Here is a 26,947-nt window from a genome sequence, read left to right on the forward strand (position 1 = left end):
CGGCGGCGACCTGCTGGAGCTGCGGCGCCTGCGGGAGCGCCTGCTAGAGCTTGAGACGGGGCTGCGGGAGAGCGCCGAGCCCGCCGTGCAAGCGGCCACCGAGTACTGCAAGCAGCTCTGCCAGGTCAGGCCGCTCTCCTCTCCTTTCCCCCGCTCCGAGCGGGCTGCGGGAGGCTGCCGATGCCGGGGCGCAGCTCGGGGCTCTGCCCGGCGGCAGCGGCGCTCTCTCCGGAGGAGCGGGCGGCCGTTGGCCCGGGGCGGCGGTCGGCCGCGGGCAGTTGGGCCGGGCGGCCCCTCGCGCTGCGGGCCGGGCTCCCGCTTGACGCTGAGGACGGCCGGCCCGCCCCCTGCGCCCGGAGCCGCTCGGCCGGCCCGCGCTCCCCTGCCCCCGCCTTCTCTCCTCCCCGGCGGCCGCCCAGCGTCTCGCGGTCTCCGGGCCCCTTTGTTGTGCTCTACGGCTCGGCTCAGCCCAGGGCCCTTTGTTCCCGGCGGCGGTGGCGGACGGACCCCCCCTCCCCCTCTCGCCCCCCCACGTCCCCTGCTCTCCCGCACCCCTCCTCCCAGGGGGGCGGCGGCTCGGCAGCCCGGCTCCTCCGCTGGGGGGGGGAGCGGGAGCGCGGCCCGGGCGCTCGGGTCCCTCGGCCGCTCCGTGCCCTCTTAGCCCGCGGCGATTCGGAGTCGTTGGTATCCGGGATGAGAGAAAGCGGTGGGGGACTAAACTTAGGGCTCCGGTGACGGTGGGAGGTCTGAAGGTCGACGGTGCCGCCCTCCCTGTCACTCCTTGCCCTCACGAGGAGGACGAGGAGGACGAGGAGGGATGCGTGGAGCACCGCTGTATGGAAGTGCCGCAGGTGCTGCTGCTGAACTGCTGACCCCGCAGCATCCCTTGCCCGACAAACTTCGGTGTGGGCTGGCTTTAAGGCGCGCTGCTCCATCTTAGCTGTATGCGTGTCTGCATGTTGCCCTCCTTTCTCCTACGAGTCCTTTTTCGGCTGACATTGGGCACGGCACAGTGTGTGAAACAACCCTCGAGGTGCTGAATTTCTCTCAAACGCCTCCCGTGGCTTTGGTCTTGGTTTTAACAAGAGGTGCATCTGATAACAGCACTAATGTCTGTTTACACGTTGCTGTCAGCCATTCATGGAGAGTGGACAAGTGGAAAAAGGTGGAATGGGTGATCGTGGATTCAGAGATGGTTTTTGATCTTGTGTCATGTGGCTTGTGTGGCTTCGTGTCTTCTCTGAAGGAGTTTATTCCTGGTGGAAACCATTATGGGGTGCCCATTTGCATGTCTGTCACTTTGGCTCTAGCTGAGCACCACTCTTTGGTAACCAGGGAGATCCACTGTCAAGCACTTTGTGCACGTTCCCTTCTCGTGTTTGATTTCATTCACACAGGTCTTGTATTTTAGATTCTCTTTCATCGAAATTTGTCACGCTGTTCTTCAGTAGAACGTCTGTGTGGATGCGCAGAAACAAGAGTGGTTTATGTTGGCTCACGTTGCTGTGTTCTCAGCCTGTCCAATCTTTGTGGCGGCTTGCTTAGATTTGTAGTGGGGAGGTGGAAACCTGGCTCTGGCCTGGGCTGACAGTTGAATGAGCTGTTTGTGGGCGGACGTGGTTGGCCAAGTGGGAATGCAGACACCTTTCTGGCACCAAGTAGATTTACCAGTGTTAGAAGCTGATTTATCAAATTATGATCGCATGTATTTAGTGAGCAACTTCATGAGATTCAGTTGGTTTTAGCACAGAGCAAAAACTCATACAGTTATTGGCTTAATGGCTGCTAACAAAAGTCCGTTTTGAGGCCTGACTCTTTCTGAAATGTACTCCTTTGAAAAACAAGTCTTGCTGTACCAAAAAAGTTATGTAGAAATTGACTTAGGTAAGAATGTCCAGTCTTTAGAAATGTCACTGTCACCTCTGCATCAAGAGAGCAGGAAGGCTGGACCTGTGCCTCCTATGTGCAGACATCATGGTATGTAACACTGAGTGCTGATACATGCTGTTCCACACTGAAAGTCTTCTCTTTAAGCTGAGATCTAAACAGCCATAATAGAATCATTAAGGTTGGAAAAGACCACGAAGTTTGCCTAGTCCAGCCATTGACCTGTCACCGCCGTGCCCGCTAACTGTGTTCATCAGTGCCACATCTGCAAGATGCTTCATGAGAGAAGCAGTCATGTTGGCTGGATGTTTTTCACACTGCTTCAACAGATTTTTACATTCGTTCACCTGTGCTGATGGTGCCAAAATACTTGCTCAGCTTCTTCTGCAGTTTCCATCCTTTATTGGGACTAACACAAAACAGCACTTATGGTTCAGAGAGTAGGCTGAGCTGCTTAGCTTGCGCTGCGTGACAGATTATGAAAAATTCATGTCTTGGTAAAAGCCATCTCAGAAGTCTGTGTTTTAAATAACAGTTTAAGGGCATCTGCCATGATTTCTAGAATCAAGTCTTTGGATATATGTGCTTAAAAGAATGATTTGTCTGCTCATACGTACAAAACGGAGGGCCTTGTTGACATCTTAAGGCTGGAAGGGCAGAGCAGAAGAACTGTTCCAGTGTTTGCCTCAGTTGATTTCACCTGCATGCTTTTCTTCATTCTTAGTTTCTAGGCACGAAATAACTACACAGAACTTGGGAAATCATGCATTCTGGTTTTAGTTTATCAATGGAGCACATTATTTTTAGTTGTTATCAAGCAGAGTTCATGTTGTTATAGGAATGTGTAAAATGCCTTTTTGTGATTCCCACTCTTTTGTTGCAGTTTGGAAGTTAGCATGTCCATAGCAGCTACATTGTCATGAGCAATGTGTGCAGACTAGAACTGACAAAGCAAGTATCTTTAGATGTAGTGACTGTAAACTGACAGTGTGAATTTTCAAGAGATCAGAATGGTCTGCAGAAAGTGGTTTTCATACTGTGTGGTAGCTGGTTACGTTCTTTAAGGGTATCTGTTGATTCCCATCTGTATTTAGTTACAAAAGAGCAAATTGAGCTTTTATTCCTCTGAGAGCTAGAGAAAACGTGATGCCAATGTGTATAGCCAATATGGGCACTGTTCCTTTCCCATTTCTCATTGTCCACTGTAATCTTTATTTTTGTTATTACCAAACAGGTAAGAAAACTTATTTTCTAGCTAATGTGGTGTTAAGTTTTTGAAGTACTTCTGCTTACTCCGAGTATCTTTATATAGTTGGTATGTTTCATCTTGGACCTTAAAAGTCTTATCTGCGTGGCTATTTCTGACTTCTGTTTTCTGAAGCTGCTTCTGAGGTTTTTTTTCCCTTCCTGTTCTTTCTTTGGAGGGTACAAACCTTCAGAAACTGTAAGATCATCAGGTTTGTTGTACTAACGCACGAGTTGTCAACAAATAGCAAGTTGTGTTAAAATTATGAAAAGAATTGGAGCTTTTGTACTGTTTTTCCATAATAACTCTGCTGGTGTGTTTTGTTTTATCCATTGGTTGTCTTATCACTATTGTCTGCTTATTATGAGAAAATCATGTGTTAAAATATGCTAGCAAGTGAGTTTAGCCTTTGGTATGACATGTTAATATTCTGTCACGATGGCCTGCTTATTCATTGTTGGCCATCAGCATAGGGACATCTTAACACCAGTAGCAAAAGCCAAGTGCTGGTGGAGAACTTTGGAGGGAAAAAAAAGGGACTTTGCTGCTTAATTTAGAATTAAAAAAAGAAATCCTATTTTTCAACTGATGTTGCAGCTCCCTGTGTGTTCAGTTGCTGCTTTTTAAAAACTGATAATTATGTATGGAGGTGCTAATGAAGTATTCATTAGGGACCACTTGTGTATCAGTCCCACTGCTATACCTTACGGTCCTACTTCCCTCTGCGTTGTGTTTGCTAGATTAGCTCTTAATATTGGGTTATAGTAATCTGATGATCATTAGTGAAAGCTCTGAATTCATTGTGCGTTGTTTACAAGTAATCACTAATGATTTGTCTGTGTTGGAGGTTACTTTAATTTTCTTCTGTTTTATTGCTGTTGGCTTTCAGTTTTTATACATCACCCATTCTTCACAATGTTAGGATGTCTTCCTTACTGTTGATTTCTTCCTCACTTTCAGCCTCCATATTCTCAGCTGCTTCTTCAGACTCAGGTTGACAGAAATAGTCTTCAGTTCTGTCTGTAGAAGTTGAAATAAAGTCTATTTTAAACCTTTCAGCTCCAAATTCTGCATTTATCTCAACCCAGTGTATCTTAATCCAACAACAAAGGAGTTTTTTACTAAGGCTCCTTTATTTTTTCTGTAGGAATTAGAGCACGATCCCTTGCCAAGAGTCATTACGTATAAAGACCTCAGCAGACTTTGAAGGGCTTGTTCCCCATTTCATCAGTCACCTGCAGTCGTGGTGCCCTTCCTACTGATGTGAGCACTCACTTTGGTGGTACATGCGAGTGGATGCTGGTCAGGTGGAGCTGGTTGGCAGAAACCACGCAGGTGCACTGCTGTGCACTGGCCACTGCTGACCTGGGATCTGTTCTGTGTAAGGGTTTGTGGTCATGCTGTTGAGCTTTCACTTCAGTGCTTTCCTGTGTAACCAGGTTTCTGTCTCTTCTTTTGAGTATGTACTATTGCTGTAGCTCTCTTCCTTGTTTCTTCTGAAAAGTGTTTTCTTTTGAGTCCAGGGCATTCCACATTGAGCATCTGCTTTGATGTTTCCATCTTTGTGCTTCTGCTATATTCTGCTGTATTTCTTCCTGATGTCACAGCTGATATTTTTATTTTCATATAATACCATTCACTTTGAGGGTAAGATTTGCATAGTAACTTCTAGTCCTCTTCTGTTTTACATCTGTACCTGTGACCCCCAGATAATCTGCCATTCAGGAGGTGCATACAGCTGCCAGAAATCGCAGTCCTCGCAGCTCTGGTATTCCACACAGATTTCCAAGTGTGTAAAGAAAAACAGTTGTAATCACTGTCACATCTCATTCAGATTTTAAGCTGCTACAGGCATGTTTGTGCTTCTTTGTCACGACAGGACCTGACTCACTGAACCACTCACTGCCTTACTGGTGTGCCAAAAGGCACCTCCTGATCTTTGAGTTACACTGTGAGAGTTGGGGAATTGCAGTATGGGTGCAGATGTGCATAGAATAACATGCGTTTAGAAAAAAACTACTGATTAGGGTAAATCTAACCAATGGCCATAATTAATCTTGTTTTATCTTGAGTAGTGGCAGAACTACTTAATGTCATGCTTAATTGGAGCTGATTTTCTTTAAGAGTTCAGTGTTTTGTGCAGTAAAGTCTTGTAAATACAGATTTCCTGTATAAAGGTGAACATTACTGAAATAGTTAATTTTTTTCTACCTGTGTATCTCTCTGAAAATCAGAATTTCGTTCATCTTCTTTGAGTCATGTCAGCGTGTAAAAGTTCTCTTTGGTATGGATAACTTTAGTCTAGTTTGACCATAACTTTAGAGATGCAATAATACTTTGGGATATCTGGGTGCACACAGTGCACTTAGTTCAACGTGTGTTTTGCTGGTGTCACATCAACTTATAAGTGATACTATACCTCAAGTCAATGATATTACAAAATGTAGTTTTTTGTGGTTTATTTGAATTGCTACCCAGTTATTTCTTAGCTTATTCAGACAGCTAGACCTGGTGCACTTAGCTTAAGCTGTCTGTGCTCTTCACATTCTGTTTATGAAAAAAAGCAAAGCTTTTTTTAACAGCCTTTTAATTTACTTTTCATTACTGTTGGGCAAGTGAGGGGAATGTTAAACTCATCTTGTTGGCAAAAAATTGAGTTAAAGACTTGCTGTAACAAAAATTGCCTTTTCGTTTTTATATGTTGCTATTCATGTAAAAAAAAAAAATAAATCACTTTTTATTCTTGATTGTGAATAAATTTTCTTTTGCACTAAAAACTCCTTTAAAAACAGGTCGAACTTAGGTCAGAGCAGGCATTGTGATTGGTGTGTTTAAGTTCTGAAAGCATTCCTTTTGAACTAGCTGGATTTGGGCTGTGGATCTGGAAGAAGTTTCAGCCTTCTAGATTGCGATTCCAAAACAGGAGATGCTTTTAGTAAACTGGAACTACAGATGCTTGTTTAACCTGTTCTCAAAAACGTCTGGTAAGAAAGACTTTGAAAACTCCATAGATGATGGGTTTTAGTTCAGTTATCCTTGCCTTTAGAAGTTTTCTAACTTTTTAAGGTCTAAGTTAATCTCCAGTCTCTCACTGGAATTTAATACTTAGGATTTATCCTGTCCTAGGGGGTGTGAAATGTGATATATTCCTTTCCTAATAGAAGTACCATTTATGCATTCAAAGCTACCTTTGTCTTTCTCCAATTTTCAGTTTTCTGAGCAGACAGAAGGTGACAATGTAAGAGTTAAGATTGAAGGTAGGTTTTTTTGGTGAAACATACTATTTATCATTGCTGCTACAGTCTTGGAAAAAAGGGGTGGTTTTCAAAGGTGTGACAAATAGAGGTAGTTCAGAAGACAGAGAAATGAAAAACTAATAACATTTCCTAAGTTTTAGAAGTAAGTTTTAGCTCACCTTTATATGTAAGGTGCTGCATGTGATACTGAAACAAAGCATTCCACTTAGTTACCGTAGTAAGGAAAACATTTCAGTTCAGCAAATATGTATCTGGTGTCATAGTTGATGGAGAAGAACATCCTGATGGAGAACGTTTGCTGAGTTAGAGACCTGTTGTTTTACTGAAGTTAAGATAAATCTCCTATTAGCAAATCGCCGTTTCTCCAAGAAATACGTTTAACCAAAAATTAATAGTTGCTGAGTATGAAGTGTGGATTGCAGTGAGCTTTGCTCTGTAACATCTTTAATTGTCCATGGAGAGATGCCTTGCTTTGCCTAGTCCTTCAGTTATTCAAAAACAAAAATGTGGATGCCTTACTGTGGTATTTGGCCGTAGTAATTAATATCTCTGCATCTGTACTACCATAATTAAACATATCTGTAGTACAGAAAATGAATATTTCTGCCATCGCCTTTTTCCCACAAATCCAAACCTTTTTTTAAACTTCACTTGAAAGCAATACCAGTTATACTTAAATTCCTTTTACAAAGCATCATCATCTAAGATTCATTTTTTAGAAAACGCTGTAATAGTGAATAAGGAGAATCTGTATTGTGCAGGACTGTACGAGGAGTGCATTTGTTACAGCTCACGTCCAGGTGTCTCATTGTATCGGGACATCCGTGTTGCATCTCTTGGTTCCTTCTAGGCAAGATATGCATCTGTATGAATAGTCGGGCCATTGTTTCTTGAGCTGTTGGGCTTTTTTTTTTTCCTTTTGTCTTTGTTATTGTCATTTTGTCAGCGAAGAGCTTCTGATGACAACTTCAGGGGAAACTAAAAAAAAAAAGTGGTCTTTTGAAGAATCTTTATTTCCATTGTGAGCGAAAATCGGGTGATTTCATGTGGCGTTTTCTTTTTAATCTGCCAGTTAAATGTGAGTTCTTCTCCAGGCTTTATACATGCATATTCTGTATGTTGTAATCCTAAGACTTCTCTACATTAGGAATTAAATTGTAACTATTATGAGGAGACAGCAAGGTGCTGTTTCTTCACTGTAATAATACTACCTGAACTGATGCCCTGCTCATAGATACTGTTTCAAATTTGTGTATGTATGAAGCATGTCTTCAGAAAATAGTGCTCCAGGCATTGACTTATATCTCTTGTTGTTGTTATAATTATAGTACTGTTTATAAAGACCTCTGTATGAATCCTTGGGCACTTATGGTACAGTGTGTATTATGCTTCTGTTCTTGTGAGGGAAGCTGGTAAGACATTATATCATCAGCTTCTCTTAAGTAGAGATTTACAACAACTGTTTACCTGTTATTTAAATTTACAGTGTGACATAATTCCCTGTTTTATTAAGTTTGTGGCTTTGCATATGCTGAAAACCTAATGTCGTATGTTTTAATAAGCACGCAGGTGCTTTTCTGAGGCATGAAACTATTCCCCTATTTGTCTTTCCAAATATACGTTAAGCACAACTCAGTGGTATTACTTCAGGGTTCTTTCATCACTGAGGATGAACAACGGCGCTTTTATTTGGGAAGAGTTAATCTAATAATACCTAGCACTTAGCAGAACAAAGGCATGCAAAAAGAAGAGCATGTGTGACATCAAAATGGAGCTTTATGAAGTTATGCTATGACGACAAGCCTGATTCAGTAGGAAATTGAACTAAAGTTACAAAAAAAAAAAACAAAAACAAAAAACAAAAAAAAAAAAACAACCCAACCACAACCACGGCTAGTTTTTTGCAGGTTTTACTCTAATAAGCTTTTTTCACTATCTCCTCTTTTATAAGATATGTTGTCTTCCAGTAGGTGATATCTCTGACCTTTCTATTCTTGGTACGGAGCTAAACCAAATTCATCTTTTCATCAGAGAATGAGGAAAATCCTGTGCTAACTAATGTAGTTCTTATCTGATTACTTCATTTAATCATTCTGAACTAATAACAGATCTTTGTCCTTGCCCTGACTCGTGTAATCCTGAAAACTTCAGCCAAAAAAAGTCCGTCCTGTTCCAGGTACTGATGGTAGTGATGGCTGGTGTTCATTCTGACCTACCTGCTGGGCTGCTGCTTTGAGAAATGTTGAGTAAAGTTCCTTGGCTTGTGGTGAAATTGTTTAGGATTTCATTAGGATAAATACTAGTCTTTATCTTGTAGCTCTGTTATATTTTGGGCTGAATATAAGGGTTATTTTGAGTTTTCACTTGAGTTATTTTAGTATTACTTTCTCAGACTTCTGTATGTTACCAGGTAGAACTGTTTTTGTCTTCTGTTCATCAAAATGATGGAGAGAATTGATTCTGATGAATAGGTGAAATTGTGTTTGATGTTTATGCATCTAATGGACTGAATATCATGTTGATGAATCGGAGAGGTATAATCAATGATCAGGCATCAAATCAAATTACCCGCTTGGAGTTTCTGAGTTTCTGTGAGCTTGGAGTTTCTGTGGTTGCTGCTTTGAGCTCGTGATGGCACGCTGCTTTGTAACAGGGCAAACAGTACAAAGAGGACGGCAAGAGTTAAATACTTAGAATCACAAAAGGCATAAGTTGGTGTAAGAAGAACAGCTGGCACAAAAATACATGTGAATCAGTAATGGTGAAGATGAGGAAAATTTCAATCTGCAAATCCTATGGATCTGCACCTTGCATAATGATCCAGTTGAAATTGGCATGGCAATTAAGTCTTGCTCTTGGGTAGCCAGGCAGACTTCACTAACTGTACTGGTGGAATGACAGAAGCTCCCAGTTCTGCTGTGGGCTGTTAACGTGTTCAGCAGAGAGCACAGTCTTGGCTCCTCTCTTCTCTTGTTTGTGGATGCATTGCCTGTATGTTGGCACTGCTATAAGGACATGTCAGGCTGCTGTGCTCTGTAAATCAGGCAGGCTCTGCAGACTCTGCCTTATTCTTTCTTTCACAGAAAGTGTAGATCAGATGGAAGCATCCTTTGGGATATCAGCATGACACCGCTGAACAGGACCACTTAAAATGACAAGTAACCTTTCTACTGAAGAAGAGGATTATCAGTTAGGTTCTCATCAGAATTTAAGAAGCTTGGATGAAGTTGCATCCAGCTGATAAAAACAGCTAAGGCAAATACCTAATGCATGTTAAATTACAGAAATATTTGTAGCAATTCTCTTTACTTGACCAAGAGAGCATGTTCAAGTCATCTATATTCCAGGAAATTCATGTATTTTCAAAACAGATACAGTTATTTCTGGATGTCTTCCTATTTTTATTCTGTCCGTATGCCAGTCTGTTAATTAAGGAATAGGTAAATTAGATTTCCTGGCAGTGGATGAAAGTCGACTGTAATGAGCATCCCACCACATTCCAGAAATGCCTGGTTATTAGCCAACTGCTGAATATTGTTTTTAACTAAACACACTTACACATAAAGGTTGGGAAGGCAACATGAAGTTGAGACCTGAATGAAAACTTGAGAGAGAAACATAGCCTAGGTCTATTCCATCCTCACTTTGCATGCAGGGGTGCAGGTGCGAAATCACAGCTGCTGTTACAGGACAGGAAAGAACATATTGAATGCAGAATGTTAAAAGTCTACATGCAAGCATTAAAAAAAAAAAGATAATTTCTACTGCTGTGTGGCAAAGTGTGAGGCTTAATGAAGTCATTTCGTGGAATTTAAAATGATTACTTTTTGAAACAGTTTGTAGATATAAACAGGCTGTCCATTCATTTTCTAAGCAATTCTACTTCTGTTTTGAAAACTAGCTGGATTTTGAATCTTAATCAGAATAATGACTGAAGAATAATGGGAGATTTGGCACCTTTTATTTTGGCTGTCTACTTTGTTATTAGCAGTCTGAGCTCATGCCGTATGTTCAGCGTGCCTGGATGAAAAACATGCCGATTGCTTGCTCCTTTGAGAAATATGGGGAGAGAAACATCTATCTGCTAACAAAAAGCTCCATGGCTGCTAATTAACTTTCCAAATAGTTGACTTTTATCCTTGCTGTCTTTTTGTGTGTGTGTGGTATTTTATTGGGAATGGTAGATGACGCAGTTATTGCTCTGAGAGTTGTAGCAGCCTTGAGCCCCAGAAACAGCCTTTCTGCTATTTCTGCTTCTCTATCTTTGTGCTTCTTTCAAACTCTGTTCCAGTGTAGACTCTGCCTTAGAAATATATCTGGACTGCATGCTGATATCTGGCTTAGTTAAGCAGCTGTAATTTGGGGCAGCGGCACTTTGCTTTGAAAGTTACGTGCATTAGAAAGCAGGTCTTCCTTTTTTTTTTTTTTTTTCTTCTGTTACTGTTGTTACTTTATCTGCCAAGTGAAGTAGCAGCAGTTGGATAAGGGGTCTGTTCAGCTTCCTGTGCTTATGTGCTGGAGGCACGGGGCACTGCTGTCCTTACAAAACTGACTGGTAACAGGCGTTACAAATAGAAGTTAAGGGTGAGCTCTTTTGTCGCCCATCATTACACAGATTCTTCTTGCAGTTGGGCCCAAGTCTCTTCACCAGGGGTGTGCAACCATGAGGTGAGAGTTACGGTGAAGTAGTTGTGAAGAACCATCAAGATTATGAAAGCCTTATATAACAAATGTAGAGAAAGGAGGGGGCAGTTCACGTAATCCATGCATCTTCAGAAGCATTGGCATCTGTTTAGTTAGTGCATATTTATGGTAAGCAGAACCACGGTGAGATTTACTTGTCAGAATGTTTGTAGGCAAGAGCCAAAAAAACCCTCATAATTATTCTTATGACTTTCCGTCTTCTCCCTCAAATTTCACGTTATGTGATTTTTTTCATGGGATGTTATTCAGTAAACTTATTTTACATAATAAACTACTATTACATTGATGTATGAACGTGTAGGAGTTGAACAGAATAAGAAAATTAATCATTCATTGCAGGGTAGTTGATCACTTTTACTAGATTTCAAACGTACTCTATTTCTTGTTATTACATCACAATTGATTAGAAGTTAGTATCAATTCTTTAGCAATTACTTTTTCCTGGGGGGAAAAAAACATTCTCTGAACTTACTGTTGTCTTCAAAAATCTCTGGCAGGATTGCTTTTCTTCAGTGTTGGTTTACAAATGAGTTACTGCAAGATAATTGTGTGGGACCTGATTTCCTCCTGTTGCTGTGCATCTGCTTTTCACTTCACGGTAAGGATTAAGCACAAAACTTAGGTCTGTCTCTTTATATTTTTGCAATTTTGCTGCAAGAAAGTTGTGCCTCTGCAATGCAGTTTATTCTCTGCTCTGGTTTGATGAGCTATGTTTCAGCTTTATGTAGCTGTTCAGCACCCTTTTGCTATATGGATCTGCTCTTTCTGCATTGCGCTGAAGTGCTATGTGGTCGTGTGGAATTTTGGGAGGACGACAAACTCGTGTGGAGTGTAGTTCTTAAGTTTTTGCTGTTCATAAGCATCTTTGAATGATTCTCTTCACTTTGAGTTGTTCTTGAACTCAACACATTCAGTTCTCACTAATTCTGTCTTGCCTTTGCTTTGCTTTTAACTTCAGGATAGAGCAGCCAGTGTTATCTGCATGGGGTTTTCCTCCTGTAGGGAACTTGCTTTAGTAGGGGAGTTGGTCTCAATGATCTCCTGAGGTCCCTTCCAACCCCTGTGATTTTTATGGGTGTAGAACAGTTGGAATTTTCTGCTTGACGGAAAAGGAAAAACCTCTGAGAAAGACAGAAACTGCTGCCTTGGTAGTGAAGCCAAGGAATAGTAGTAGGGGTGGAAAAAAATGATTGGGTAATTCTGCACTGTATCTGCTGAAACTGAAAATGAAAACAATTGCTTAAATGTGATCTACTTATAAGCGATAAAGAGTTTGGCTTCAGTCCTCCTATGGTCAAATCAATATCTCCATTAGAATTAAAGCAACTTCAGCTGCATCTTCAGCCAAAAACATCTCGAATTGTGGAACTGTGCTTTGCGTGAAGGCATCGTTGTGAAGCAACTTGGAAGGAGCATTCAAAGTAGAAGTAGTACAGTGGCCACTTAAAATCCTGAAATGCTTTGAGAACTAAAATGCAGTAAAAAAGGGCATTGATGTTCTTTGATCATTTGTTAATCCTAACTGTAACTTACATAGTATTTGCATGCTTAAAAAAAAAACCATGATCATACTTGATTTTATAATACTTTGTTTTATAAATGCAGTCTTATGCTTTATACTTGCTAAAGTTTTGCTGCTCTGTTCTGGATTATGCTGCATGATAATACCAACCATGTCAGAGCTGGTGCTCTCAGTGCTTGCGTAGCTACAAAATTAAGATTATGATGTTAATCATTTGTAGGCAAATGCTGATTCAATTAACTTGTATCAATTTTGTCTAATTAAACTGTTTTGGAAGTAAATTAGAGGTACGGTTCTGAGTCAGTCTGTTGTAAAATGCCCACAGCTGGAACTACATAATCTTTAAGTCCCTTTACAGCCCCCAAGCCATTGCATGGCCCTTCCACGTGCAGATCTAAATAATTAAAATAAAAATTAATTTTGCTGCCTTATATTGATATGCTTTGGTTCTTTATTTTGGCATCCTGTGAGGGCAGCGGCGTATCAGATAGTGCTGCTCTGTCTGATGTTTGTAGTGAATAACCATTCCTTTCTAAGAATCGCTTTGCAGTGTGCAACCCAACTGAAAAAGCAGTAGGAAAACAGGCTGCTTATGTTATGTTTGTGCTTCTGTGTTGGAGGCAAACATGAAAGGGAGGAAACGATGGGTTGCAGTGATGGAGAAAAAAGTCTCATTCCACAGGGCTGACATCTCAGATGTGATAGGTAGACAAGAAAATGTAGATGTTTAGCTTGCTCTTTAAAACTCTTTGAAAATCATCTTGATCATAGTGGCTGCTTAAAATGTCTGAAAATCTGAAGTCTCCTGGAAAGTGAGGTAGCCTTGTTTAACTTGGGCACTTTCTACTAAGTTTTCTTTAGCACCTAGAACTAATTCAGGAGCTATTCAAGTCTTTTTTTCCTTGAAATTCTGCTTGACTGACAGTCTCAGTTCAGTAGCCTTGTCTTCGTGCAGTGTGAATGTAAATGCTTTTTTCATCCCAGCTATTCCTTAGTGTCCTCTAACTTCCTTCTTGTAGCTTTTCTTGGGAAACTTACCCAAAGATTGTTTTTAAAAGCATTAATTTATGCTTATCCAAACTTGCAAATTACAGACAAGTTTTAAGATTTCCTGTTTTTTATGTGATGAAAGGTTTGTTCTCCATCTTCTGGTAGAGCACTGAACAACAAGGAAAGAAAGCAGTTCACAAAGTGGTCTTTGGCTTTAAGAACTGCAGCTCATCGAGGCCGAGAGCAATGGAATTTGAACACCTGTAAAGATTGTTCAGAGGTTTCTGGAGGTGGAGTTTTGCTGGGAGAGTTCACAAGGATTTTTATCATCTGGTACTGGTGCAGCAGTGCCAAAGCCTCTGGACTCAAGCATAGCTGAAGTAGCTTCTAATGTACACTTAGTAATCCCAACTGCTTTGCTTAAAAAAAAAAAAAAAAAGTTTGAGGACTATTCTTGATCAGATGCTTAGGCCAACTACTGTTTAGAGGCTGTGGAGCTTTGAGATCGTGACTGCAGTTGTGGTGAATAGCTGAGGCTGGAAGCCCTGCTTGGTTTATGAGCTATCATAAACTGCACCTTCCAAGTAGACTGTTACCAGCTTTCCAGGAATTCGAAGGATGCAGCCTTGTCATGTGCTTAATTCTTTACTGGTTACAGTAACTTTTGAGCTTTTGCTTCAGACTGACAAGCTTACTCCAAAAAACTCAGCTCTCAAAAGTGACCTTCCTTTGAATGAGAAGCCCAAGGACCAGCAAAACAATACCAGCTGTGTTACACTGGAAGAGTTTTTATTCCACTGCTGTAACATTAGAAGCCATCGGCAACATCAAGATTGTCTACCTACCTACTTAATCAGAATACACATCAATTCAGATGTAGTCTTATGTTCCTTGTGTTTTGTCCCCAAGGTTCAACAGCTCTGTCAGGAACTAAGCTGTCTTGCAGTTTGTAGCACTTGTTTACTCTCCAGCAGCCATGCTGTGTTACAAGCCTCTGAACTTGTCACCTCTGCATGCAAATTGAGAAGTTCCTTCTTCCCTTGAAGAAAAAATATCCTAAAAAGAATAAAGACTATTTCATCATTGCATGTTTATTCCCATGAAGATGAGTCTTGCATACAGTAGAAAATTCAGTGATTTTCCCCTTCTTTGATAAAGGCTTTTTGTTTCTCACCTTACTGTTCTGTCCCTGATCTAAGCAGTTGTTTTGTTGCACATAATAGCTTAATTTTCATACTGCTGTTCACACACTGTAATTGTTGAAAAATTTTTAACACTGTTGTGTGAAATACTTTGGGTTTATCTGCAACTCCTGTAGGTACTGTGCTAATGTTCAATAGTCCTATTGTATTTATTTTTAAAGAAATGTGTTAACTCGCACCTTGGGGCAATGGCCATATCAATCTGGGTATTCAAGTCTTTGAAGCTTCTATGTCTGATGGCCTAACTGTCCAACTTGTACCTCAGTTGCAGCTTCCTGAGATTGCAAAGTACTTTGGTGTCCATAGAATCGGGATGAGCATCCTTAGTAAGAATACATCTAGAAGATCATGAACTACAGTGTTCTCCATTGTTTGTGCACAGTTGCCTTCTTTTGCTTCCTTTTTGGACAGCTGCACATCTGGGGTGCATTGATATGACTCCTTTGAGATACAAGCTTGGAATGCAAGAGCATTTGATGAACATGTGTACTGTGGGGGAGGTAACTGGCAGAGACTTTGAAGTCTGAGCATAGAGGAGTGTCTGTGTGACTGGTGAACAATCTTTCATGCAGAATCATAGATACTGCAATAACTTCATTGGTTTAACAAGTGTTTCGTGGTGCTTTTGTTTCCTGATGCAGAAATGTCCTTATTTTAGAAATATTACTATAAGTTAAACTGTTAGAATAGCTCAGTGGGGGGGAAACCTGCAAAGATCATCTAGTCCAGCTGCCTGATCTCTTAAGCTCTTGCCAAAAGTTGAAGCAGATTGAGGGCATTATCCAAATGCCTCTAGAGCACTGACAGATGTGGGGCATCAACTGCCTCTAGGAATCCTGTTCCAATATCAGACCACTCTCAAAGCAAATGAATGTTTTCTAATGTCTAGTTAGAACCTCCCCTTGGCACTGCTTTGTGCTCTTACCAGTTTCCTTGTTCTCCTTTGGCCAGGGAAGTTTTCGTGCTTTTTCAAATGCTGTTCTGTTTTCTTCTGATTGCCTGTTCTAGGGAATGAACTAAAGTGGGGCAGTTGGACTGGGTCATCTCCAGATGTCCCTTCAACCCCTGTGATTCTGTGATCTGGTTCACAGTTAAACAGAAGCAATTAGTTGTAACTCATGACTGTTGTACCTTAAGAGAAGTCAACAAGGTGAAACTGAGACATTTTCAAAGAGAAGCAGACTTGGGTTTGGGGATTGAAAACTGATTTAAGATTAGAGACCTTGGGGGTTAACATTGAGAGTCTTTAATTTACTACTCAGCTATTTTTCATTCCTGAATAGCAGATGGTTCCTTTGCTGGAGAAGGAATATACTGGAGAAACTATCTAGGCCTGCTAGTCAGACTTCCAAATCCTTACATTCTGTTAATGATTACCTGTAAGGTACGGAGATGAAGGGAAAAGACAGCAAAATGAAATACCCATTCTCGAAGGGGAACAAACGATTTTAGCAAGAGAAATTTAGTAAACCTCACTTGTCTGAGCTTCAGTTAAATTAATTGTGAAGCATCAAACCCGGGAAGATGGAATACAAGATATTACAAGATATAATACAAGAATGCAAAAACTGGTAGGATACTAGATAATGGGCTACAGTGCATTTCAGTCAAAGTGTGGTTAAGGGATTAGAGCTTGCTTTCAGGACTGTGTTTTCATTTTGTCATCCAAAACAAAGAATCGTGCTAGTAATAAAGGATGGGATGTCATCACTTGTTCCTTTCTGTTTTCTTCAGAGGTAAGTATGGCTGTACTGTCAGTGTTCCTCACACTCAGCAGCAGTCTGTTAGCATAGCAGTTAGCCTAGGAAGACTCTTTAAATAGACATGATGAGCATTTTCATATCCTTACAGCTGCTGTGTTGTCTGGCATTGCCTAGCTCACCTGGCATGTCATTGCATGCTTTTGTAACTCAGGCACAGATAAGCAGGAGAGGGGAAAAAAAAAAAAGCTCAATGTTGTGGATTGAATTCTTAAAATGCAGCTGTATGTCTTCAGAAGACAGTTCTTCATCTGAAGTAGTGCATGTGAAATTTGAGGAAATGAGAGCTGAAGAACATGCAAGTAATGTGGAGTTTTTAAAGGTCAAGGTAATATTCTCTTTTTGTGTGGTTTGGTAGCTGACCACAATATATATATTTCATGACCTGAAGGAAGTAAATACATATGGCCTTGTATTTGCCCAGTTTGTGTAGGAAAAGAAAGTGACTCAAATGATGAGAACCACTTAAGCAGTAATTAGATGAACCAAACAGTTCACAGTGCTTCAGATTCTACTCCCGCTTAAATTTATTGTACACTTTAAAAAGGTGTTGTCTGCCGATGAATGAGAGTTTGTAACAAGATCTACAGTAGAAGTCAGCTGTTCAAAAATATATATGTTGTGTGAGTTTGCATATTTAGCTCTCCTTATCTTACAGTGAGATAGTGATAGCATCACAGATGATACATTACTTCAAATAAAAATGTATTTCAGCATTCTGTCTGGTCGTTTACTTGTTTCTATGTGAAACATGCATCTCTGGCATTCCAAGCTCCATTAAGAGGATTCTCTGCATTTTTATTTTTTTTTCCCAGTGCCTGAAAATTTACATAGAATTTTGACAGGAAATTCGTCTTTTCATGTACTTCTGAGAAAATGAAAAATAAAGAGTTTGGCCTTTAATGTTTTTTAACACTGGCAAAAATAATCATTTGAGATTTTTCCCTAGCAGTCTTGTAGAGTTGCAGCCTTAAAAAGACAAACTTCAGAGGTTCAAGTGTGGTGCAGAATTCATAGCTATGTCTTTTCCCATCTGACTTTGTGTTTTTTTAATTTCTTCTCCCTACGTTATAATCTTTTATGGAGGAAGAAAAATCTCACAGGTCAACTTAGTGTGTTATTTCTTTAAATCAAGAGTAGTACAAAACTTTAATATTAGAGTTGTTTGAATGTAATGGTATTGGCACAAGACTGATTTAAAAATTGAGAAATGAAGCAGGTACAGGAAAGAGACTGTCCAAAACAGTGATCCAAAGATTGGATCTGTCTGTTGCAATGAGAGTAACTTTTGGGTGTTGGTATTTAGTCTTGTTGACTTGCAAGGATTGCATGAGAAATTAATTTCTCTTCCACTGAGCAATGTAGTAATATAACAAGGTGTCAAAAGAGTACAGAAAGCAGATAAGACTCCTAAAAGAAAGCGAAGGGAAGAATTTATACTTTTATGCCTAATTAAATTACTCATAGTTTAATTACTAGTCATATTCAGTTCATTAGAATCATTGAATCAGAGACTATCCCCAGTTGGAGGAGACTTGTAAGCGTGATTGAGTCCAAATCCTGTCTCCAGACAGGACTACCTGAAAATCAAATCTAGGTGTCAGAGCATTGTCCAAACTCTCCTTGAACTCCAGCAGCTCAGGCTGTGCCTGCTGCCCTGGGCAGCCTGTTCCATGCCCATCTCCTGCTGGTGAAGAACCTTCCCCTAACCCCCAGCTTGCCTGATGCACCCCAGGATTGTTAGCAGCCCTTTTGACTGCCTGGGCATGCTGGTATCTCAGGTTCAATTTGCAGTCAACCTGAGCCACATCCCTTTCTGCAGGGTTGTATTCCAGTTGTTTGTCCCCCACTATGTTTAGCCAGATTTGCCCTATCCCAAATGCAGAATATGGAACTTGCTGTCATTAAACTTGATGTGGTTAGTGATTGCCTGCCCTCCAGTTTGTCAGGGTCTCTTTGCAAGGCCCCTCTACCCTCAAGAGAAAACTCAGGGAAGTCAACAGTTCCTCCCATTTTAGTTTCATGTGCAAACTTAGTGTTTCAAGTCATTCATCCAAGTCTTTCCTGAGAACAATAAAGAGAACTGGCCCTAAAAGGGAGCCCTGCAAAACCCCAGCAGTGAGTGACCACCAGCCTGATGCAACTCCATATGCCGTATTACCCTTTGAACCCAACATATCAGCTAGTTGTTCACCCACCACATCATGTTTTTGTCTAGCTGTATGGTGGGCGTTTTGACCAGAAAGATGGTGTGAAAAACGTTAGCGAAGGCATTGCTGAAATCCAGAAAGATAACATGAACTGGTTTCCTTTGGTGGATTAGGTGGGTAACTTTGTCGTAAAAGAGATTTGAGTTTGTTAAACAGGTCTTTCCCCTTGTGAACCCATGTTGACTGCAACCTATGACTCTGTTGGCTTATACTAACTCGCAAAATAATGTTCTCTATAATTCTGCCGGGCACCAAAGTGAGGCTAACAGGCCTGTAATTACCAGCGTCGTCTTTCTTGCCCTTCTTGAAAACTGGGATGTTTGCCAGCTTCCAGTCAATGAAACTTCTCCAGTTTCCCAAGACTTGGAAAACTAATTGAGATGGGTCTTGCAGTGATATCAGCAGGCTCTTTGAGTACCCTGGGGTGAATCTCATTGGACCCATAAACCTGTATTCTTCCTGCTGGAGCAGCAGGTCGTCTTAAGTTTGAGGCTGACTGGAAATTTGTTTCTGCAGTCATAGTCCACAAGACTCTATTTCAAGTCTAGAGCTTTAAGAAAATGCAATAGTGACAAAGTATTTTCGCAACCTACTAATCTTTAAATCAGGGCATGCTTTATAATAAACTGTAAGTGCTGTGGTACTGGATATCACATGAAGCTGGAAATTTATCAGGATGCTGGAAGTCTGGGTGGCTTTTGATTTAGACAGCCAAAAATTTTGTCACATGTGATGTGACACCCTGGAGGTGTTCAAGGCCAGGTTGGATGGGGCCCTGGGCAGCCTGGTCTGGTATTAAATGTGGAGGTTGGTGGCCCTGCATGTGACAGGGGGGTTGGAGATTCATGGTCCTTGAGGTCCCTTCCAACCCTGGCCATTCTGTAATCTTCTGCAACATCAGAAATTAAATACTGAGTAGTCACATTTTTAAATGATGAATCTCATTTTATGTGGTTGCCAGCTGTATATTGTAAATTAGCAGCACTCCTTTAATTTTTCTGGTGCCAATATTTAATACATCTAGAAGATCTAGTCCTGCACTGAGCTACTTGCTGTTCACATTTACAGGTCAAAAAGTGTTGTGATTTTTGGTCTGCTCAGTTTTTAAAAATTAAGGATGAGTATTTAAGGCAGTTTGAAGTGAAAGACTGTGAGCCTATCTTACACGCTTCACTGATCTGTGAGGTCCTTAATTGTGCCACCCCTTTCTTATCTTAATAGTTGTTTTTTTTTTTTTAACATGATGTAATATTCTTTACTTTAGCTATTTGGATGATGGATATGTGGATATGGTAGGATTTGTTGTTTATTGCATGTAGGTGTTAACCAGTGTATGCCCTGGTGGTGTCAATAGGTTTGGCCACACATACAGTAAAAGTGAAGCACCTTACCTCTTTGTTTCATTCTTTCTGCCACCCTGAGGGGAAACACAGCAGCCTTATCTGGAGGAGGAGGAGCAGTGGGTGTTGCAGCATGAAGATGAAGCATGGTCTTTTGTTTACATTCATGTAAGGCTTTGGCAAGAACTCCCTTGCATACTAAGTAGCATGCCTCCAGAACGTGCAAATTTGATAGCAGTACATGAGAGGGATTATAACTAGTAAATTCTTCCATGCTATTCTTGAAAAAACTTTGTTCCTGCTTTACCCACCGCCAGTAAATATCCCACATCCTCATCGTCCACCGAAAAGTATGCACTTTTTCAAACGATGCAAATGATTCCCTGTTTACTTTGGCTTATTCCACTGCTGTTGAACTGAAATTTCTTGTACACCACGGAGAATGTATTTTGCTGTATAAAATTTTCGGATGTGAAGTATAGTTTTGTGATTTAACCACGTGGAATGTCAGCCAAAAATGTTCAGATGTGGTTGTCTTGGTCTTTCAAAGTAATAGCTAATGTGAGATTTCAAAAAGGAGTGTAGTTTTGCTTATAGAGGAACTCAAGTAGGTCTTTTTGTGTTGTTATAGAAGTACTTCACAGACAACATACCTTTAGACTTCCATCTTTGAAACTGATTTTTTTTTTCTTTAAACTTACTTGTAATCTCTTTGGTTATTTACCTGACTTAGCCTATTCATTTTTTCAGGTAACAAAAGAGAAGTCTGGTTCAAGGATAGCAGAGTAACTGTAGCTCCAAAGGAAGAAAAATATAACTGAAAGGGAGCCTGTCTAATATGATGTGTATTTGCATGTGAATTGTATATACATTTATTGAAGGCAAAAACTTCTTTACCCTTGAAGTGTTGCTAGAGATTGTGCAACTGCCCCATCTAGTCCAGTATTTGGGTATGTGGAACTGAATCCACTTAGTCTTGTCATTCCTAAGGTGCTTGTCAAGAAAAGTGTTCCAGAATCATTGCTGCAGTGCCTTACTTTCTTTACTCAGGCTGCTACATTTTTTGACATCAGTGCTGGCAATCTTTGTTGACATTCAGCTCCTGGCATCTTCCACTAACAAGCCCCACATGTATCAGCTTTCTGCCCAGAGAGGGAATCTGGCAGCCCTTTGCCACATGCTTCCAGCTGCACTGTGCTGCTTGGTGATAGCAAACTCAGGATCCTCAATTCGCTTTAATTTGCTTGTGATCTATCTGATGATACAAGCTGTGAATGGATCTCTGAGTAAAGCTTGCCCTGTTTTCTGAAACCAGCCTGTTTTGCTGTTTCCTGTGAAGGTATCTGTGTTTTTGGGTCAGTTACTGGCAGATTCTGGAGGAGAAGATTGTAGGGTTGTGCCAGCCGAAGGTGAGCCCTGCCTTCATGAGCTCCGTGTGAACATGAGGTACTGGGGTGATCTGACTAAGCAGTGCTTTCACTCCTGAGCCTTACTGCTTGTAATGCAGCGGCTGCTGCCACTGCCTCCAAGTTGCCTTCTCAGAGGGTGTTCTTTCTGCCACTGTGTGCAGCTCCTAACAACTTTGTCATGCTTGTTGCTTGTTGCTGGTGTAAACGTGCTTGAGGGTAGCCACTGAAATGGGCATTTTGCTAGTTACAGGAGTGCTTTCAGAGGCACAGTTGACCTGTATCTCTGCTGTCCGTCACTTTCTCCCTCTGTTAGTCTCTTAGGCTTAGACAGGAATGGAAGTGACAGTTTGAGGCATGTTTTAACATACTTAAGTAAGCTTGCCTGTATCCAGGTGTCTAAGAGGTAAAGAATCAGATCTTAGAGTCAGATTCTCAAGAAGCATGTAGGCGTGGACCATACATGTGAAACTCCAGTTAATAGTAAACAGTCCCTTCTTCTAGTATGAAACACTGCTTTGGTATTGCAGGGCTAATTTTAGCAAAGGAGGCTGCTGGATGCAATACTTGAAAGTAGAAACACGTTGTCTGGTGGGTGCATTGCTGCTGTGAAATATTTATGTAAGCACTCTGATAACGACTGAGAAAGATAAAAGATGTTGTCTGAACGTTACCTGTATTTTCCACAGTTTAAATCACATATATAATGTATATTGATTTTTGTTGCACAAATGGAAGTGCTTCCACTTTCAGAACATTCCTGACCATGTAAACTGCAGCTGTGAAACAAAAGGCACTTTTCACAGAGGAACAGAATTTTGCTGCTGTGCCCTACACACAGTACTTGGCTTGATTAACAAGCATGTCCTAACTGGGGAGATAACTAACTTAATGAGGCCCAGGGCTGGGGGTAAGATTCTTACTTTTTGTGGTTGTAAACGGAACACAGCAATGATTCATTAAGCAAAACAGAATGAATTTGATTTTCTCTGTACACTGACAGTGCTGTGTAGTCTGAGGACAGACAAGGGTATCTGTCATACTTGAAGAATATTTGAGAAGGGTGTGGTGGGCGTAAGTGCTTAATATAGTTCATATAATGGCTTGGAAGTGGCTGATCTATATATATATATGAAATACATATTTCACATACAGGTAGCAATAGGTAGCACTACTTAATGCTGAAATTAGTGCCATTGTTACAGTGAAAGCCTCTCTGCAGGCTTTATACAGTTTGTCTGAATCTGTATGCATTGCTTTAAAAGAACAGTGTTCACCAGCATGCCAAATAGTTGTCATTAGATGGTGGATTCTAAGAACTTGCCAACTTGAATTTGTTTTGGTTAAATTTAGTTTTATTTTGGTTAACTACTTCTAAGCATATTTTCAAAATAAAATTTTGTTTGCTTCAACTTACTAAGCTAGACTTGGATTGGGATGGCGTTGGTTCAGCTTTTGTAGGTTCTGCAGGTGCTTCTGTAATTCCTCCTCAATCCAGTTTTCTGATATTAATGACTACATGATGCTTCTGTAAAGTTCCTAGTTGCCTGGGACAGCTCTGGCTGTCATAATCTATCTGTCTGTGACTATCTGTCATAATGGGCTTGTGGTCTTAAATAGTCTCCCATACTCAGATCAGACTCCAGTAGTGCCTCACTTGCTTTTCAGCATGCTGACTACCTGTGAGCTCTTTCCTGCCCTGTGAAACTTGAGATCCTCTGATCTGGTTGATGCCTGTCTGTCTCCATCGTCACTTACCATGTCTTGTTTCAGTATCTCTCCAGGAGGGCAGTTAATTTCTTCTGTTAGGTGTTGCTGTCTGTCTTTGCAGTGCCAGCTGACAATCCTCTTGGGCCCTGCTTAGCAGATAACCAATTGCTTAAGTTATGTCTGTGGGGAGATGTAGGGTTCCTTCTCCTTCCTTGCACAACTTCACACTTGGAGGTTTTAAGGATATGCTGTCCTGATTTGGTAGCTAACTTTGAAATGTCCTTTGCCACATCAAAGATTGCATTAATCTGGATGCTTGCTGCAGACTTCTGAAGATGTAGATGTGCCGTACCTTAAATCATATTTACATCAAGTAACAGGTAAACCTAGCATTTCTGATATCAAGTGAGGAATCCTGTTTGCTATATCAACTCTCTAAATGCAAACTTATCTTACTGGCAGAAACTATTTGGCAGATTGATGATGGACAGATCCACTGTATCAGGTTTAAGCAGTCAGCTGAATGAAACTAAATGGCAGGGTATGCAAGGCAGCGTTCCGTACTACTATGTTGAATTTTCCTGGCTCATTTAAGAATCCAAATGAACAGAGAGCTATGCTGAATGTTTTATTACTATGCTAGTCTCTCATTTACTCATAATGTCACCAGCAGCTGGTTTCTGCATTTTCACCTGGGAGGAGGAATTGCTTCTTTTATAAAAGCATAACATTAGATAAGCTCTACTGTTTGTTGTTAAAGTAAGGTGGGCTGTTTTGTTCAACTTTGCTGTTTTACTGCTAGCATCCTTAATCATGTCCCTTAGAACAAATCAGTAACTGAAATCAGAGTGCGTCTGGCTGTATGAGCATTCGGGAAGAGAAGGACTTCTGACAGGAGTTTCTTTGAAGATCCGATGAAGCTGAAATCTTGTTCTGATCTGATTATTCTAGTTCATTGGTCCGAATTGCCATATGATACAGAAATACACATTTGCTAATGTTGCTGGCTTGTTTATCCAGTCCTCTTTTGCTGTCTCTTCTTTCATGCTTCTGCTGTGCTTTGCTGTCCCTTGATTGCTCTGCCATGATCTGCGGTGCTTTTTTTATCTGCTCTTACAAGGAGATCGTGTTGACTGTGAGAGCAAAACAGATGATATTCCTTTGAGACCCAGGATTCCAGCAGGGAGCACTGGGTGCTGCAGAAACTGTCTTCTGCTGCAGCAAAAGATGGAGTATGTAACTTCTTTGAAAGGTGACTTTGTTTTGAGATTTCCTTTTAAATTAAAATCAGTTTTAACGCAGCTTATTTGCCAGAAAAAATGAAAATTTTTGGCCTGTAATGTCCTTGACTGGAATACCCTTGGTATTTTGTTTTGTCTGTGCTGCAACTTGGCTGTGGTATTGTGACTGCAAACAAGCACATTGAAACGTTTTCTGATTCAGTTTAACACAGATTTTGTTTTTGTTTTTTTTTAATGAGTGTTTGTTTTGGCGAACAGGAGAATTTTAAGCATGTTCTTAATACTACCATTAGCTAACTCAGGACAGATGCGTGACATAGACAAGGCAGTATTGAATTTGAGTTGCATTAAACTGAAGAGTAGAAGACAGGAATAAACTTAGTTTTGGTTTGCCTTTTACTGTGACAAACTTGTCTTTGCCAAAGAATTAACATTCTGTTCTCTTTTTAATACGTAAAGGCAGAGATGGCTTACTCAAAGTCTAATTTGATAGTCTGAGTTGCATTATATCCCAGGCATAAAGAGTTCACTAATATTGTTATATTTGCATATTAAGAGTTACATTTTAATATTTGCATGTTGAAATTAGGTGAGCTGCACTGCATTGTTTTTTATTCAGGTATATGAGACATTCTGTAGCAGAAAAACTTTATTGTCCAGAGGACTATTTCTAATTCTCTAGGAAAAAAACTTCGACAGAGTTGAACCGATATTGTCAAAAGTATTTTAATTGCATCTGTCATAAAAAGAGAAAGCGTGACTTTTACTGATGGCCTTGACCATAGGAGCTATGTGAAATACCTTAATGTTGACAAACTTGGTTTCCTGCCATGCAGAAATAGCTGGTTCTGCAGATGAGAGGACAGCAGCTAATGTTGTGTAGCTGTTTTGTATTCTACCTGGTATCAGCAGTGCCCTGGACTTTGTCTCCATAGTGTCCTTATAAACCATGAAAAAGGCTGCTTATGCAGGCAATATAATAAGGTAGCTGAACAGTGTGTCTCAAGGACCTGTGATGTGTAGTACAGAGTCCAGGTGGCAGCAGGCTGCCTGTGGCATCTTGTCTGGCCTTGACACTGGAGCACAAGCTCTGTGACTTTTTAGTGGTGAATGAGACGAGAGGGCAGTGCACCCTGAGCTGGTTTGCAGATGGTACTGAATTGATGGGAGCAGTCTGTATGCTGGAAGTCAGGGTTACTATTCACAGCCTGGAGGGATGGGCTAGGGGAGTTCAGCTGAGGCAAGCTGAGGCCCTGCACATGGTAGGGAACGCCCTTTGCTTTTGCAGCCTGGGGCCAACTGCTGGGGAGCAGCTCTGCTGGGAAAGCCCTGCTGTCCTGCTAGACTGAGAGCTGAGCAGCCACCCTGTGCATGTGTATTAACATGAGTGCAGCCATGGGGAAAATCAGTCCCTTTACTCAGCACTTGTGGGGCTGCATTATGATACTGGTGAGAAAGAGCCACAGTAAACATTAGTCAAAAGCAGGAACAGGTTACTCTTAGAGACTGTAGGATCTCTGTCCTTAGGATACTTACTGGGATGAGTATCCTCATAGGGTGTTACTCCAACAGCTAATTGTAATGTTCCTTCTTTGAGCGGGGTGTTGGATGATGTAAATTGCTGTTTGTTACTGTGAGATTTCTATCTGTTGCACCCTAGAAAGTAAACAGCAATACCCATCATCTTAAAGCATCAGGCTACAGTCCGCAGTAGTGCAGAAGTCGTCTGCCTACCAGTTATGCTGCCCTAGGCTTGAGAGCAGGGATCTAAGGGGGAAGTTTTGTATGTTGATGTGAGAACCATACTTGTTTTTCCAACTTAAATATGTGTCTGAGTCCCGCTGACCTCCCTGACATGAATGGAAGCCTTCTGTACTTTTGGTGATGGTGCTGATTCTCCTATCCCTGCAGAGTTGCATGTTCTAATTAGTCCTATTCTAATTAGTTCATTCTATTTAGTTTTCTTCTAACTTTTTTTTTTTTTCTATTCATTTGGCAAGTAGGAAAGTAGATTTTTAACTAATGAGCTTTAGGTGTATATTTGTAGTCTTCAAAATGCTTAGTTTTGGCAAGATGGCAGAAGAGAGGAAAGGTAAAACTGTTCCTGAAAGTATAGAATTTAAAACTAAGATAATGCTTTTATTTACTTGCTTTAGAAGCTAAACTGTACAGATGTGCATCTAAAAATGTTTATTTCAGTGCCTTATTTATGAGTGTATGGGGGAGAAAAAAGGTTATCTGTGTTTCCAGACGTGATCTTTAGGCTTTTATATTCAGAAAATGCAAACGCAGACAGAATCATCTGGTGTTACAATGGGGGGAAATTGTCACTCCTTTGGTTTTTATATGATCAGTGAGCAATTCTTAGTGTGTTGGGGGGAGGTAAGTTTCAATTTTTTATGAAACTGTGTGTTTTATGGAAAAAATACATTTCTGAAAACATGATAACTGCTCCGAGGGTAATGCTTTCTG

At 40.8% G+C, this 26,947-nt stretch overlaps 1 protein-coding gene across 1 annotated transcript in view; it reads left to right on the plus strand.

Annotated features, from left to right (window-relative positions):
* The first annotated feature begins 2 nt into the window (after window positions 1-2).
* The window catches only part of ZNF292 (zinc finger protein 292), a 56,127-nt gene continuing 29,182 nt past the window's right edge, over window positions 3-26,947 (plus strand). The window contains exon 1 of the mRNA XM_042813448.1: window positions 3-124. The gene's annotated coding sequence lies outside the window, so the exon portion shown is untranslated. The remainder of the gene's footprint in view (window positions 125-26,947) is intronic.

Source organism: Centrocercus urophasianus, unplaced genomic scaffold (assembly GCF_019232065.1).
Source record: "Centrocercus urophasianus isolate 14NV4802_14NV808 unplaced genomic scaffold, USGS_Curo_1.0 seq_10, whole genome shotgun sequence".
Lineage (NCBI taxonomy): Eukaryota > Metazoa > Chordata > Aves > Galliformes > Phasianidae > Centrocercus > Centrocercus urophasianus.